The 13,530-nt window shown below is 39.2% G+C and overlaps 1 pseudogene; it reads left to right on the top strand.

The window, feature by feature from the left end:
• Window positions 1-312: 312 nt before the first annotated feature.
• On the top strand, window positions 313-9,758 carry LOC139034060 (zinc finger protein 630-like; annotated as a pseudogene).
• Window positions 9,759-13,530: the final 3,772 nt, after the last annotated feature.

The following is a 13,530-nucleotide window of genomic DNA, read 5'->3' as shown; positions in this document are numbered from 1 at the left end:
TAATAAATGGTAATGGAATTAACTATATATAACTATATATATTATAATTGTAATAATAATTATATTATATAATATACCCAGAAATGCTTTTCTAGGTACTATTATTGTCCCCATTTTTCAGATGAATAGACTGAGGCACAGGTAGTACATGGTTTAGACAGAGCCCTAAAGCAGTGAAGTCATAAATAAGGGAACAACCTTATAAAAATTTCTTTGTATATTTGTATAGGCCAAATTCTTAGACATGAGTATGCTAGGTTAGAGAGCAAGCATATTTAAAATGTAAAGAGTATTTCTTGCAGAAGCGTGGCCATGAGGAGCTACCCCTTGCCCAAGGTCAGGGGTGGCAACCAAGAGCGCCAGGCTGTGACGGTGCAGGAGCAGCCGAGAGGAGCTACCAAACATCCGAAGTCAGGGGCGGCGGCCGAGACGAGCTACCCCACGCCCGAGGTCAGGGGCGGCGGCTGAGAGGAGCAACCCCACGTCCAAGGTAAGGAGCAGCGGCTGCACTTTGCTGGAGCAGCCATAAAGAGATACCCCACGTCCAAGGTAAGAGAAACCCAAGTAAGACAGTAGGTGTTGCAAGAGGGCATCAGAGGGCAGACACACTGAAACCATAATCACAGAAAACTAGCCAATCTGATCACAGGACCACAGTCTTGTCTAACTCAATGAAACTAAGCCATGCCGTGTGGGGCCACCCAAGACAGTCGGGTCATGGTGGAGAGGTCTGACAGAATGTGGTCCACTGGAGAAGGGAATGGCAAACCACTTCAGTATTCTTGCCTTGAGAACCCCATGAACAGTATGAAAAGGCAAAATGATAGGATACTGAAAGAGGAACTCCCCAGGTTGGTAGGTGCCCAATATGCTACTGGAGATCAGTGGAGAAATAACTCCAGAAAGAATGAAGGGATGGAGCCAAAGCAAAAATAATACCCAGTTGTGGATGTGACTGGTGATAGAAGCAAGGTCCAATGCTGTAAAGAGAAATATTGCATAGGAACCTGGAATGTTAGGTCCATGAATCAAGGCAAATTGGAAGTGGTCAAACAGGAGATGGTAAGAGTGAATGTCAACATTCTAGGAATCAGCGAACTAAAATGGACTGGAATGGGTGAATTTAACTCAGATGACCATTATATCTACTACTGTGGGCAGGAATCCCTTAGAAGAAATGGAGTAGCCATCATAGTCAACAAAAGAGTCCGAAATGCAGTACTTGGATGCAATCTCAAAAACGACAGAATGATCTCTGTTCATTTCCAAGGCAAACCATTCAATATCACGGTAATCCAAGCCTATGCCCCAACCAGTAACGCTGAAGAAGCTGAAGTTGAATGGTTCTATGAAGACCTACAAGACCTTTTAGAACTAACACCCAAAAAAGATGTCCTTTTCATTATAGGGGACTGGAATGCAAAAGTAGGAAGTCAAGAAACACCTGGAGTAACAAGCAAATTTGGCCTTGGAGTACAGAATGAATCAGGGCAAAGGCTAATAGAGTTTTGCCAAGAGAACGCACTGGTCATAGCAAACATCCTCTTCCAACAACACAAGAGAAGACTCTACACATGGACATCATCAGATGGTCAACACTGAAATCAGATTGATTATATTCTTTGCAGCCAAAGATGGAGAAGCTCTATAGAGTCAGCAAAAACAAGACCGGGAGCTGACTGTGGCTCAGATCATGAACTCCTTATTGCCAAATTCAGACTTAAACTGAAGAAAGTAGGGAAAACCACTAGACCATTCAGGTATGACCTAAATCAAATCCCTTATGACTATACAGTGGAAGTGAGAAATAGATTTAAGGGACTAGATAGACAGAGTGCCTGATGAACTATGGATGGAGGTTTGTGACATTGTACAGGAGACAGGGATCAAGACCATCCCCATGGAAAAGAAATGCAAAAAGGCAAAATGGTTGTCTGAGGAGGCCTTACAAATAGCTGTGAAAAGAAGAGAAGCAAAAAGCAAAGGAGAAAAAGGAAAGATATTCCCATTTGAATGCAGAGTTCCAAAGAATAGCAAGGAGAGATAAGAAAGCCTTCCTCAGCGATCAATGCAAAGAAATAGAGGAAAACAACAGAATGGGAAAGACTAGAGATCTCTTCAAGAAAATTAGAGATACCAAGGGAACATTTCATGCAAAGATGGGCTCAATAAAGGACAGAAATGGTATGGACCTAACAGAAGCAGAAGATATTAAGAAGAGGTGGCAAGAATACACAGAAGAACTGTACAAAAAAATCTTCATGACCCAGATAATCACGATGGTGTGATCACTCACCCAGAGCCAGACATTCTGGAATGTGAAGTCAAGTGGGCCTTAGGAAGCATCACTACGAACAAAGCTAGTGGAGGTGATGGAATTCCAGTTGAGCTATTTCAAATCCTGAAAAAGTGCTGCACTCAATATGCCAGCAAATTTGGAAAACTCAGCTGTGGCCACAGGACTGGAAAAGGTCAGTTTTCATTCCAGTCCCAAAGAAAGTCAATGCCAAAGAATGCTCAAACTACCACACAATTGCACTTATCTCACACACTAGTAAAGTAATGTTCAAAATTCTCCATGCCAGGTTTCAGCAATACGTGAACTGAGAACTTCCAGATGTTCAAGCTGGTTTTAGAAAAGGCAGAGGAACCAAAGATCAAATTGCCAACATCTGCTGGGTAATCAAAAAAACAAGAGCATTCCAGAAAAACATCTATTTCTTCATTTTATTGACTATGCCTTGTGGATCACAATAAACTGTGGAAAATTCTGAAAGAGATGGGAATACCAGACCACCTGACCTGCCTCTTGAGAAACCTATATGCAGGTCAGGAAGCAACAGTTAGAACTGGACATGGAACAACAGACTGGTTCCAAATAGGAAAAAGAGTATGTCAAGGCTGTATATTGTCACCCTGCTTATTTAACTTATATGCAGAGTATATCATGAGAAACGCTGGGCTGGAAGAAGCACAAGCTGGAATCAAGGACTGCTAGGAGAAATATCAATAACCTCAGATATGCAGATGACACCACCCTTATGGCAGAAAGTGAAGAGGAACTAAAAAGCCTCTTGATGACAGTGAAAGAGGAGAGTGAAAAAGTTGGCTTAAAGCTCAACATTCAGAAAACTAAGATCATGACATCGGTCCTATCACTTCATGGGAAATAGATGGGGAAACAGTGGAGACAGTGTCAGACTTTATTTTTTCAGGTTCCAAAATCACTGCAGATGGTGACTGCAGTCATGAAATTAAAAGATGCTTACTCCTTGGAAGGAAAGTTATGACCAACCTAGATAGCATATTAAAAAGCAGAGACATTAAAAAAAAAAAAAAAAAAAAGCAGAGACATTACTTTGCCAACAAAGGTCCGTCTAGTCAAGGCTATGGTATGCCAAAAAATTGATGCTTTTGAACTGTGGTGTTGGAGAAGACTCTTTTTTTTTTTTTTGAGAAAGACAATGAATTATTTATTACAAAACATTACGATAAAACTGTGAGTAAACACAAAATGAGAAGAAGAGGTAATCTAGAGAAGTTGGGTTTAACCTAAAGGATCCATGCACAGAATTTCGGGGTTTGTGGTCTTGAAGGGAAAAACTCTTGAGAGTCCCTTGGACTGCAAGGAGATCCAACCAGTCCAACCTAAAGGAGATCAGTCCTGGGTGTTCATTGGAAGGACTGATGCTGAAGCTGAAACTCCAATACTTTGGTCACCTCATGCGAAGAGTTGACTCATTGGAAAAGACCCTGATGCTGGGAGGGATTGAGGGCAGGAGGAGAAGGGGATGACAGAAGATGAGATGGCTGGATGGCATCACCGACTCGATGGACATGAGTTTGAGTAAACTCCGGGAGTTGGTGATGGACAGGGAGGCCTGGTGTATTCTTTGCTGGGTCACAAAGAGTCTGACACGACTGAGTGACTGAACTGAACTGAAAGAGTGTTTCTTAAATTCTATTTTGATATTGTATATTAGGCTTCTACATGTAGCTACAAATCATTTACAAGGAGGACCACTTCCCAATATTTTCTCCACTACCAGATAGCACCAGTGTTTTTCATGCTTGTTGTTTTTATGGTTGAACATTATATCTTCTTTTCATCTGCTTTTCTTTAATGATTAAATGAGCATCAGCATCTTTTCACTCATGTATTCGCCATTTTGTGTTTCTCTGTAAATCTTCCATTTCCTTCTTTGTCTTTTGCTTATTGCTTTCTAACAGCTTTTTGTGTACGAGTAATATGAATTTGAAGTACACATTAAAACTTTTTTCTGGTTAGGTGGGGATTTATCCTCAGCCTTTTTGTTGGTTCTCACTAGAATGCAAGATCTTCGAGGGAAGGTATTTTAACCAGGTTTCTTTCCTATTGTATCCCCAGTCCTTAGACATTGCCTGGTATTCAACAGGTGGTCAGTAACTGCTTGTTGAGTAGATGAATTCGTTTTTCACTTCACAATGTATTTTAGAGATTGTTGCATGTGAATCTATGTAGAGCTTCCTTACTGCTTTTTATGATTCCATATGGCATTTCCTCATGGGGATTGAAACATAATTGATTCATCCAATCCCCCATGAGGCTGTTTACATATTTTTTGCTACTATAAACAGTGCTATAGTGAAATATCTTCATATGTGTTATTTTGCTCACGTATATGAGTATTTATATAGAATAATTTCTAGAAATGGAATTGCTAGTCAGAGGATATGTACATGTAGAATTATGATGAATATTTCCAAATTAACTGCCCTTAAAATATATTGTACTAGCATATACCCACAATTTGAGTGTGCTTGACATTTTCACCAACTCAGTGACTTATCAAACTTCAATCTTCAATAAAATATAAAGGAAATGTGATGTCTTATTTTAATTTCCTTTTTTTCATGCAAATAATGCTGAGCATCATTTTACATGCTTAAAATCCATTTGTATTCTCTTTTCTGTGAATTGATAGTCATGTCCTTTGACTATTTTTTTTTAAGTTAAGTTGTTGGTCTTTTTATTTTTGCTTTGTAGGAGCTCTCTTTTGCTCAATTGAGGACATTAACTTTTTGTCCATCCTGTGTGTTGTGCCTACATCTTCTCTCCAGTTCATTGCTTGTTCTTTGAGTTATGATATATTTTGCCATGCAGTATATAAAGTAGTCAAATTTACCAGTTTTCCTTTGTGGCACCTGTGTTTTGTAGCATGCTCTGTTAGAAGAGTCTTCTCCACTCTAAAATTATTTTTTTTTAAAGCAAATCCATCTTTCCTGTCTTTATTTTATGGCGTCTCTTTTTCTTTGTTTAAATTTTTGTTAGATCTAATTTTTTTATGTGTACAGAATGAAATAGAGAATTCAACTTTACATTTCTTCCTGATAACTACCCAGTTTTGAGTAATTTATCTTTTCTATACTTATTTGAAGTGCCACCTTTATTCTGTATTAAATTTTCCACTTTTATTTGCATCTATTTTTAGGCTCTCTTGGAGAAGGAAATGGCAACCCACTCCAGTATTCTTGCCTAGAGAATCCTGTGGACAGAGGAGCCTGGTGGGCTGCTGTCCATAGGGTTGCACAGAGTTGGACACGACTGAAGCAACTTAGCATGCATGCATGCATTGGAGAAGGAAATGGCAACCCACTCCAGTATTCTTGCCTGGAGAATCCCAGGGACAGAGGAGCCTGGTGGGCTGCCATCTATGGGGTCGCACAGAGTTGGACACGACTGAAGCGACTTAGTGGCAGCAGCAGCAGCAGCTTAGGCTCTCTACTCTGTCCTACTAACTATTCTTGCTAATGGCAGAGTTTCACATTCTTTTTCTCATTAAATGTGCTACACAAAGTACAAAGTAGGCATCCTACAGGTATTGCTGTGGTAAAAATGATCAGAACGAGCAGATTGTACAAGAATATGCTGTTACAGGAACCAGTGACATTTGAGGATGTGGCTGTGGACTTCACCCAGGAGGAGTGGCAGCAGCTCCCTGGCAATACCCAGGAGGAGTAGGTCAGAAGACCCTACGCAGGGATGTAATGCTGGAGATCTACAGCCACCTGGTATCTGTGGGTAAGGGAAAACTCTCTGTATAACAAAGAATCAAATCCTCTTCATCTTTCAGAAGTGTTCAGACCTTTATGATTTTTTACAAACAGGATGTTTTATCATTTCAGTTTTTTTTTTCCATTTATTTTTATTAGTTGGAGGCTAATTACTTTACATCATTGCAGTGGTTTTTGTCATACATTGAAATGAATTAGCCATGGATTTACACGTATTCCTCATCCCGATCCCCCCTCCCACCTCCCTCTCTACCCGATCCCTCTGGGTCTTCCCAGTGCACCAAGTCCGAGCACTTGTCTCATGCACCCAACCTGGGCTGGTGATCTGTTTCACCCTAGATAATATACATGTTTCAATGCTGTTCTCTTGAAACATCCCACCCTCGCCTCCTCCCACAGAGTCACACGCCTCCTCCCACAGAGTCCACAAGTCTGTTCTATACATCTGAGTCTCTTTTTCTGTTTTGCATATAGGGTTATCATTACCATCTTTCTTATGTTTATATTTTTGCTATATCTGGAATTGATTTTTGTGAGTTAAAGATTCATCTTTGCTGGGAGTTCCCTTTTTTCTCCTCATGAGTTTCTGAGCTGCCAAGACCAAGGCAGTTGTAATTTTTCCTTAACAGGGTGTTCAGATTTAAAACTAGACATAATCTCCAAGTTGGAACATGGAAAGGACCCATGGATTATAGAGAGTGAGTTGTCAAGGTGGACCTATTCAGGTAAGTGAGAATTGGGGAAATGGCTTATAGAACATTTTCTTCTTCCCTGACATGAGTGGCTTCCTTTCTTACTTAAAATTTGTCAGTTCTCCTTTTTAATACCCATCAGCCTCCTTAGAACATCTGTTCATTCCTGTTTTCTTTTTGGTGTCTATTTTATTTTACCTTTGTCTTCTTTCAGGTAAAGAGAAGAGCTCTGATTCTTGTCAGCAATCATTTCTGGGGAACTTTCAGTTCAAATGGAGATACTGGAAAGAGCCCCAAAGGATAATTCATTGTACTCTGTCTTTAAAGTCTGGTATATTAATGGTCAGCTAGATAGATAACAAGGAAACCAAGGCAGGGTTTTGAGGCAGATGACAATCTTCAGCCATGAAACAATGACCAAGAAGAGAGGCCCTAAATGTAATGTATTCAGAAAAATATTCAGTGGATGCATAGACTTTGATCCTTCAAGTAAAACACTCCATCACTTTATTCATGTGAAAAGAGCTTGAAATCTAATTTAGACTCACTGACTTGTAATAGGAGCTATATAAGAAAGAACCCCATTGAGAGATTTGGATGTGGGAAACCAGCTAGCTATAGCTCTTCCTGTTCCATGCCTGAGAAAATTCACATTGGAATGAAATCCCATGCACAAAGTTAACGTGAAAAAGTTCTAAATCATAAGCAAGCCCATATTCAGTATAAGTTCAAGTTGGGGAGAAACACAATGTTTGTAGTGTGTGTGGGAAGGGCTTTATTAAGAAGTTACAGCTTGTTATACATCAAAGAGTTCATACTGCACAGAAACTGTATGTACGTGGAGATTGTGGAAAAGCTTTCAGTGAGAAATCACACCTCATCGTGCATCAGAGGATTCACACTGGGGAGATATCCTATGAATGTGCTGAGTGTGGGAGGGCCTTCTCCCAGAAGTCACTCTTCATTGTTCATCAGAGAGTCCACACTGGAGAGAAACCTTATGAACATTTGGAGTGTCAAAAGGCCTTCTCCCAGAAGACACATCCCATTATACATCAGCGAGTTCATACCAGAGAGAAGCCCTTTGGATTCAGTGAGTGTGGTAAAGCCTTCTGTGAGAAATCTCACCTTTTTATACACTAGATAACTCATACTGAGGAGAAACCCTATGAAAGTACTGAATGTGGGAAGATCTTCCCTCGGAAAACTGCTTGTCATCCATCAGAGAATGCATACTGGAGAGAAACCCTGTAAGTGCAGTGAATATGGGAAAACTTTTGACCAGCAGTCCCACCTAATAGGACACTGAAGAATTCATACAGAAGAGAAACCTTATATATGTACTGACTGTGGGAAGGCTTTTTTCCCAGAAGTCACACCTCTCTTGACACCAAAGGCTTCATACTGGAGAGAAACCTTATGCATATACAGAATGTGGAAAAGCCTTCTCTCAGAAGTCACCTCTTATTATATGCCAGAGAATTCATACAGGAGAGAAACTGTATGAGTGTAGTGAATGTGGCAAAATGTTTTCCCAGAAAGCACCCCTCATTATTCATCAGAGAATTCACACAGGGGAGAAGCCCTATGAGTGTACTGAGAGTGTGGAAGGATCTTTTCCCTGAAGTCACATCTTATTTTACATCAGAGAGCTCATACTGGAGAGAAGCCATATGAATCTAATGAATGTGGAAAGGCCTTCTGTGAGAAGTCTCCACTAGTTGTACATCAGAGAATCCATACTAGGGAGAAACCTTCCAAATCTGCTGAGTATGGGATAACTTTTTCCCAGAAATCACAGATGATCACATACCAGAGAACGCACACAGGGGAGAGACACTCCAAATACAGTGACTATGGGAAGGTCTTCTGCCAGCAGATATACCTCACTGGACATCAGAACCCATGTAAGATAGAAACCTTATATGCGTAGTGATTGTAGGAAGATTATTTTTCCCCAGAGGTCAGACCTCATTGTGCAAGGGAAAACTCACACTGAACAGAAATCCTATGGGTATGTTGGATGTAAAAAGGTGTGGTACCTCCTTAACTGTAGAATAGATCTAAATATTCCTAAGTATATCTGATTATCCCTCCACAGAATGGTCTGTCCAGGCCCTCAGAGTGTTTTCAATACTGTAAATAGAGAATGGATTTGTTTACTCTCAAATATCTCAGCCTCCTTAACAGAATAAACATGTCATGAACAATTAACATTGCTTTGATGTTATTCAATGTTGAAAGGTTTTGTAGAACTCTCCTATGAATATATTTTAGCATGACGCATTATTTGAAGGATATCTTTTTGTCATCTTTTTCTTCTGTCATCTTTTCTCTGTTTAGATTATATATGTATTTATATTATATTGATATATATTAACATATATGTGTAGTCCTTGCCATTTTCATAAAAATAATCCATTTACTCAAAGTTCTTAATATATTTGTGAAATTTTGAGTAGCCTCCTATGATTCACTTAATTTTCTCTCGATATGTGGCTATTTCTCTAGTATCATTTCTCATAGAATGTATTTGTGGTTTCTTTTAGGTAAACTAATGCTAATGCTTTATTAGTTTTTTGCCCCTTACCCAAGACTACTTCTTGCTTTTATATAATTTTCCCATTTTCTGATTCATTCATTTGTGCTTTTATTTCATTAAAGTCCTTCCAATTGCTTTTATATTTCTTCTAACTTCTTTAGTTGACTGTGTAAATAATTAATCTCACCATTCCTGGTTTATTTATAGATGTATTTTGGGTTATATATTAATCTGAGAACAAATTTAGCCATTTGTGGTCCAATCTGAGAATATTCTGTTTTTTGGTAGGTAAACTCTACTGTTTAGCCCAACTTTGTTTGTAGGTTTGACAGATTTATTCCCAGGTGTCCCAGCATATTTCCTGTCGTGCATCGTATTTTCATTGCTTTTATATCTTTTAATCTTTCATTATGGGGCCCCGAGCTTTCTTCGTACTACTTCAGATGTGTTACTTGTGTTCCAGAGCATAAGCAAAGGGAAAGATGCTTCCAAAGGATTTTCAGGAAGCTAGCATAATCCTGATATCCATCGGTTGAGTTCAATTCAGTTCAGTCGCTCAGTCATGTCTGACTCTTTGTGATTCCATGGACTGTAGCACACCAGGCTTCCCTGTCCATCACCAACATCCAAAGCCTGCTCAAACTCATGTTCATTGAGTCGGTGATGCCATCCAACCATCTCATCCTTCATTGTCCCCTTCTATTCCTGCCTTCAGTCTTTGTCAGCATCAGGGTCTTTTCAAATGAGTCAGTTTTTCACATCAGGTGGCCAAAGTATTGGAGTTTCAGCTTCAGCATCAGTCCTTCCAATGAGTATTCAGGACCGATTTCCTTTAGGATTGACTGGTTTGATCTTCTTGCTGTCCAAGGGACTCTCAAGAGTCTTCTCCAACACCACAGTTCAAAAGCATCAATTCTTCGGTGCTCAGCTTTCTTTATAGTCCAACTCTCACATCCATACGTGACTACTGGAAAAACCATAGCTTTGACTAGATGGACCTTTGTTGGCAAAGTAATGTCTCTGCTTTTTAATATGCTGTCTAGGTTGGTCATAGCTTTTCTTCCAAGGAGCAAGTGTCTTTTAATTTCATGGCTGCAGTCACCATCTGCAGTGATTTTGCAGCCCAAGAAAATAAAGTCTGTCACTGTTTCCATTGTTTCCCCATCTATTTGCCATGAAGTGATGGGACCAGATGCCATGAGTCTTAGTTTTCTGAATGTTGAGTTTTAAGCCAGCTTTTTCACTCTCCTCTTTCACTTTCATCAAGAAGCTCTTTAGTTCCTCTTTGCTTTCTGCCATAAGGGTGGTGTCATCTGCATATCTGAGATTATTGATATTTCTCCCAGCAATCTTGATTCCAGCTTGTGCTTCATCCAGCCTGGCATTTTGCATGATGTACTCTGCATATAAGTTAAATAAGCAGAGTGACAATATACAACCTTGATGTACTCCTTTCCCAGTTTGGAACCAGTCTGTTGTTCCATGTCCAGTTCTAACTGTTGCTTCTTGACCTGCATACAGATTTCTCAGGAGGCAGGTAAGGTGATCTGGTATTCCCATCTCTTTAAGAATTTCCCACAGTTTGTTGTGATCCACACAGTTAAAGTCTTAAGTGTAGTCAATAAAGCAGAAATAAATGTTTTTCTGGAACTTTCTTGCTTTTTGGATGATCCAATGGATATCGGCAATTTGATCTCTGGTTCCTCTGCCTTTTCTAAAACCAGCTTAAACATCTGGAAGTTCACAGTTCACATACTGTTAAAGCCTGGCTTGGAGAATTTTGAGTATTACTTTGTTAGTGTGTGAGATGAGTGCAGTTGTGCAGCAGTTTGAGCATTCTTTGGTATTGCCTTTCTTTGGGATTGGAATGAAAATTGACCTTTTCCAGTCCTGTGGGCACTGCTGAGTTTTCCAAATTTGCTGGCATATTGAGTGCAGCACTTTCACAGCATTATCTTTTAGAATTTGAAATAGCTTAACTGGAATTCCATTGCTTCCACTAGCTTTCTTCATAGTGATGCTTCTTAAGGCCCACTTGACTTCACATTCCAGAATGTCTGGCTCTGGGTGAGTGATCACACCATTGTGGTTATCTGGGTCATGAAGATCTTTTTTGTATAGTTCTTCTGTGTATTCTTGCCACCTCTTCTTAATATCTTCTGCTTCTGTTAGGTCCATACATTTCTGTCCTTTATTGAGCCCATCTATTGCATGAAATGTTCCCTTGGTATCTCTAATTTTCTTGAAAAAATCTCTAGTCTTTCCCATTCTATTGTTTTCCTCTATTTCTTTGCATTGATCACTGAGGAAGGCTTTCTTATCTCTCCTTGCTATTCTTTGGAACTCTGCATTCAGATGGGTATATCTTTCCTTTTCTCCTTTGCCTTTAGCTTCTCTTCTTTTCTCAGCTATTTGTAAGGCCTCCTCAGACAACCATTTTGCCTTTTTGCATTTCTTTTTCTTGGGGATGGTCTTGATCACTGCCTCCTGTACAATGTCATGAACCTCTGTCCATAGTTCTTCAGGCACTCTATCAGATCTAATCCCTTGAGTCTGTTTGTCACTTCCACTGTATAGTCATAAGGGATTTGATTTAGGGATTTTTGACTACTGATATCCACAAGGGATTTTTACTACTGATATCCATAGTCTTGATAATCCATAATACTTGGGAGATAGGATTTGAGGCTGAAGAGAAACGTGATGGTAGGCCTGTGGCTATAAATGTTCTGAGGACTTTTTAAAAAACCTTTCCACTTAATGCTAAGATTTTAGATAATTTCCCTTACAGTCTTTTGGACAGAAGTGGTTTTATTTCTATCTCATTCTTTCAGTGAGTGAAGACTTTGTTCCCGGATTTATGTCAGCAATCTTTACTCACCTTGAGTAGGATATGTTCTTAAAACCACAATGTGAGTAACCTACGTTCAGCAGATGAATTTGAAGTGAAGAGTAGGCAGTAGTGGAATGTATGTGTTTGCTGAGGTTGCTGTGGCCAAGCTTCTGGGGTCTGGCCTCCTGTGGAGTAAGTTACTTGCAGCAAGCTACAGCAAGAGTGGGGAATTTCCTAAGAATGTCCCAGATTGTGGATAGACATTTCTTTATGTTCAACAAATCTTACTGAGCATGTACTCTATTGCAGGCACTAGTTTGAGGATTATTCCATGAACAAAGCAAACAGAAACATTTCTGCCATCATGGATAGATGGTTAATAAAAAAGCATATATTATACATGAATATAATACTGTTATATAGTATACAAATAAAAATTCAATGTAATATATGCAACCTTTTTATTATCCATCTCTCCATGAAGGCAGGGACATTTTTGTCTGCTTTGTCAGTCTACTTTCATCCACAGCACTTAAGCACTTATCAGTGGAGGATAGGAGATAGATGATAGATAGATGGGATATGATATATGTATAAATATATAAAATGCTATATATATAACATAGATATATAACTATAGTTATATAGATAGCTTCTCTATTGATAAATGATTAAGTGCTGTGGATAAGAGTAAAGCAAGACATATATACAGCACTATATATAAAATATATAACCAACAAGAACTGATTATATAGCACAAGAAACTATATTCAATATCTTATGTTAATAATAGCCTATAATGGAAGAAAATGTAAAAAACAGAATATATATTCTTATATATATTTACATTGTAAATCAACTATATTTCAATAAAAAATTTTTAAAAAGAAAATAAAGCAAGATAAGGAAACAAGGAGTGGCCTATAGAATATGAGGTGGGCAGGGAAGGCCTCAATGACAGCATGCCATTTAAGCAGAGATATGAAGAAAATATTGGCTTCCTGGGTGGCTCAGTGTAAATAATCTGCCTACCAATACAGAAGATGCAAGACAGCACATTCCACCCCTGGGTCAGGAAGATCCCCTGGAGAAGGAAATGGAAACCTGCTCCAGTATTCTTGCCTGGAAAACCCCATGGACAGAGGGGCCTGGCAAGCCACAGTCAATGCAGTTGCAAAGAATCGGACATGACTTAATGACTAAACAACAACAATGACAATGAAGAAAATAAGGGCATGAAGGAGAGTGTGCCAGACAGAGGAAGCAGGAAGTGTAAAGGCCCTGACGCAGAGGCCTACCTGAAATCACATCTCCAATGTACTTCAAAAATACTTTAAGAATTTACCTTAAATGGTCTTAGATTGTTGTGACCCCATGTGCCTGAAAGAAGTGAATATAAATCCACTCTG

Source organism: Odocoileus virginianus, unplaced genomic scaffold (assembly GCF_023699985.2).
Source record: "Odocoileus virginianus isolate 20LAN1187 ecotype Illinois unplaced genomic scaffold, Ovbor_1.2 Unplaced_Contig_22, whole genome shotgun sequence".
NCBI lineage: Eukaryota > Metazoa > Chordata > Mammalia > Artiodactyla > Cervidae > Odocoileus > Odocoileus virginianus.
The sequence above is the reverse complement of the archived record's forward strand: the minus strand, read 5'-3'. Positions and strand labels throughout refer to the sequence as shown.